At 44.8% G+C, this 4,537-nt stretch overlaps 1 pseudogene; it reads left to right on the forward strand.

The window, feature by feature from the left end:
* Nucleotides 1-2,439: 2,439 nt before the first annotated feature.
* Nucleotides 2,440-3,442, forward strand: LOC116889101 (annotated as a pseudogene).
* Nucleotides 3,443-4,537: the final 1,095 nt, after the last annotated feature.

The following is a 4,537-nucleotide window of genomic DNA, read 5'->3' on the forward strand; positions in this document are numbered from 1 at the left end:
GGTGAAACAACCGGAAGTTTGAGGAAGAAATAAAGGATTGCATCCTGCAGGGAAGCATCTTAAGCTTGGGAAATAAGCAAGTCAAAGCTTCAAGAAGTCCTCAGAACTGATCAATATACTAGGTCCTTCCCTCCCCAAGTATATATAAGCTGTAAGGTCTGATAAGAGAAATACTCAGAGAAGGTGAGCTTCCTAGAAGATCCTGAGCCCCGCCAAACTACCTGGAAGAATTAGAGACCAGTCAAGCTGCATAATAGAAGCAGAGGTGAAGCAAGCGGCCTGGGAGAGGCTCAGACAAGCTGAGCCACCTAAAAGAGACAATCGGTCTCCAGTCTGGTAGACTGCCTACAAAGCTGTGCAGTGTGCTTCAGATTTTCGGAATTCTGTCTTGGAATCTGCATTCAGTCTCTGCTCGTATAATTAGTCCCTCATTACTATAACCAACCCCAGTGAACTCACTGGTTCACAAAGCTGGACTTTGTTGGTATCTCTACTTTGATCTGCCATTGGTTCTCTATCTGGAGTAAACAGACCTTTGTTTTCATCTCTGTATGAACTGAGGACAAGACCACTACAAGGTATGGTTGAGGGGAAAGATTTTATTATAGATATGAGGGAGAATACAACCAAAGGCATCTGGAAGAGCCCAGGGCAGGGAGAGAAAGTAGTATGCTGAACAGGACAGCAGATTGGACCAGATCAGGGGGTGTGGCATGGGTGATGATGAAAGAGGAAGACAAATAGAGTGTGGACAAAGGAGATCAAAATACAGGGGCAAAAAAGAAAAGGACAGGAAAGCACATAACTGAAATAGTAGGGTTATAAGAGAATGAGAAGTTTGGGAAGAGAAGCCCATGAGATAGAGAGATATAAGTTACACGACAGGGTGAGAAAAGCTGAGAAAAGGCACAGGTACCTGTAATACTGAGAGAGCCTTGACACCAGAATTTGCTTGGATATGCTAATAAACACCAAAGTTAGCCATCTGTCCTTTCTAAGAGTGATAAAGAGCTTCCTTGATAGAGGGGAAAGGACACCAGATTCCAGGGGAGTGGAGTTTCCTTTGGACCTGACAATCTCCCCAGGAATAATGTCACACAACAGTTTAGAGGGTAGCCCATTCACTCTGTACTTCAGGACAAATGCAGCCAATTCAACCTGGGCACGGTACCAGTAAGGTTGTAATCTGTCCATATCATTCAGAATTCTGAGCATGCGCCAATCGTGCTCCATCTATTAGGAATGCACCATGCTGTAGGACTCTTAGATATGGAGTCAGAAAGCCACATTGTCCACAATCAGTAATTGTTTTAAAAATATAAAAAATAAAAAGCTGTCTTTTATCCCCCACTAGGTCTGGCACCCCAGTTCTCCATGATATCTGATAGATATCTTAAAACTCAACCAGCAAAGCATCTCACCTGCTTTGCTCCATCCCATATCACACTGCCAAAGGCCTCTCTGAACCGTCAGCAATCTCTCTACCTATCTAGTTCCCTAGGCAGGTTTCCATGCCAGAAACACACATCCCAACTCCATGGTGACCCAGACCAGCTGCCCCACGCTCCATTACACTTAAATCTACACATGAAAGAACACACAACACCCTTGACCCAATTTATAAGATATAATTGCCCACCTAAACATACAAAATCCAATACGCATCCATCCCTTAAAAACATTCGTAACAACCTATAAAGGTACAGCGTGGAATCTTAACATCACCTGCCATGGCTTCTCTCCCTCTCCCTCCTGTCTCTTCCTTCTTTCCGTTCCAGTCTCCTCCTCTTCCTTCAAACTTCTTTCCCACCCATCCTTCCCTCTCATCCAATGACAGGCCTCCTTCTATCCTGTACCTGCTCCTCACCAGTACTTTACAAATTCAATGGGGAGAAGGTTCTGGTGAAGTCACCTGAGTCCTGAGTGTGTGACTAGGCCTCTGTCCTTGGGGCAGTGGAATTAGCATCAAAATACAGAGAACTCCAGGGCAAACCACAGCAAGTAATCTGTAAGTATGTGAAAATGCAGAAGGATCAATACTGTTGGATACAGTCTCAATAATAATGTTTAGGATTTGTATGGATAACCCAGCTCCTTCCATTCTTGAGTACCATTACTCTGAACAATGTCTTTACATCATCTCTGAGGGTTTCTTACATGATCACACTCTAAAGGAGTCCATAGTGGTAGCTAGGATTGCCACTTTGCAGCTGCTACAACACAGTATCAACACAAAAATAGCATAAGAAACAGAACTATACTGAGCCCCTGGCTTTAAAGGTAGGATATGCAAAATCAATTGCTTCAATTGAAACACAACAGAAAAAAAAAAAAAAACAAAAAAAAACAAAAAAAAACACAGCTCTCTGCTCCTGCTCCTCCCTGTTCCAGAGACAGCCGCATCTTCTCATGCAATGCCAGCCTCGTCTCATAGACAAGATGGTGAAGGTCGGTGTGAACAGATTTGGCCGTATTGGGCACCTGGTTACCAGGGCTACCTTCTACTCTGCATCTGGCAAAGTGGACATTGTTGCCATCAATGACCCCTTCATTGACCTCAACTACACGGTTTACACGTTCCTGTATGACTCTACCCAAGTTCAACGGCACAGTCAAGGCTGAGAATGGGAAGTTTGTCATCAACGGGAAGGCCATCACCATCTTCCAGGAGTGAGATCCCGCTAACATCAAATGGGGTGATGCTGGTGTTGAGTATGTCGTGGAGTCTACTTGTGTCTTCACCACCATGGAGAAGGCTGGGGCTCACTTGAAGGGTGGGGCCAAAAGGGTCATCATCTCCACCCCTTCAGCCAATGCCCCCATGTTTGTGATGGGTGTGAACCATGAGAAATATGACAACTCCCTCAAGATTGTCAGCAATGCATCCTGTACTACCAACTGCTTAGCCGCCCTGGCCAAGGTCATCCATGACAACTTTGGCATCGTGGAAGGGCTCATGACCACAGTCCATGCCATCACTGCCACTCAGAAAACTGTGGATGGCCCCTCTGGAAAGCTGTGGCATGATGGCTATGGGGCAGCCTAGAACGTCATCCCTGCATCCACTGGTGCTGCCAAGGCTGTGGGCAAGGTCATCCCAGAGCTGAATGGGAAACTGACTGGCATGGCCTTCTGTGTTCCTACCCCCAATGTATCCATTGTGGATCTGACATGCCGCCTGCAGAAACCTGCCAAGTACGATGACATCAAGAAGGTGGTGAAGCAGGCATCCGAGGGTACACTAAAGGGCATCCTGGGCTACACTGAGGACCAGGTTGTCTCCTGCGACTTCAACAGCAACTCTCACTCTTCAACCTTTGATGCTGGGGATGGCATTGCTCTCAATGACAACTTTGTAAAGCTCATTTACTGGTATGACAATGAATATGGCTACAGCAACAGGGTGGTGGACCTCATGGGCTACATGGCCTCCAAGGAGTAAGAAACCCTGGACCAGCCACCCCAGCCCAGCAGGGACACTGAGAGCAAGAGAGAGGCCCTCGGTTGCTGAGGAGTCCCCATCCCAACTCAGCCCCCAACACTGAGCATCTCCCTCACAATTCCATCCCAGATCACATAATAACAGGAGGGGCCTAGGGAGCCCTCCCTTCTCTCCTGAATACCATCAATAAAGTTTGCTGCACCAGAAAAAAAATTACAAAAAGTACTCAAGATAAACCAAGATAAGTATTTCCTAAAATGTCTGCTGCCATAATAGCTAACCCATTTCTGTGATGTTGCCATTTAAATATATACTAATAAAGAGGTTTTATGACTCTAATCACTTCTTAGCCTATTATACTGTGAGGAAATTTTCAGAATACAAACTTTTAAACTATGTTAGGTTCATTAATAACTCTTTTGTTAACTACTCCTTTCCCTAGCATTTGTTCTTCTTAGTTCCCAAGGTTTATGTCTTAGTTAGGGTTACTATTGCTGTGATGAAACACCATAACCACAAGCGACTTGGGGAGGAAAGGGTTTATCTCACCCACAGTTCTACATCATGATTAGTGAGGGTAAGAGCCTAGAGGCAGGAACCTGGAGGTGGGAACTATAGCAGACGCCATGGAGGGGTACTGCTTACTGTCTTGCTCCTCATGGTTTCCTCAGTCTGCTTCCTTATTGAATCTAGAGCTACCAGTGTTCAGGTATGGTGGAATGGCACCACCTACAATTGACTTCATCAACCACTAATTAAGAAAATGTCTTACAACCGAATCTTTTTCTCAATTGAGGTCCCTCCTTTTAGACATCTCTGGCTGTGTCAAAGTGACATAAAACTAGTCAGCACAGTTGGTGCTTATTTTTCCCACACCTTTTTACATGCAAATGTATGACTGGGAACCTGCTTCACAGAAAGCCAATTTAGCAGTTTCTCCTTACAATTTGGTGATATATTTCCTCCTATTTAGATTCCACAACAACATCCTGAGAAAATGACTGTAGAGATCAGAATAATATAGTATGTTATTTAATTACAAATGTGGAAATGGAGGTCAGCAAAATTCCCACTCCTTTCTCCTGAGTCCAAAGC

This window comes from Rattus rattus, chromosome 1, assembly GCF_011064425.1.
Source record: "Rattus rattus isolate New Zealand chromosome 1, Rrattus_CSIRO_v1, whole genome shotgun sequence".
Classification (NCBI taxonomy): Eukaryota; Metazoa; Chordata; class Mammalia; order Rodentia; family Muridae; genus Rattus; species Rattus rattus.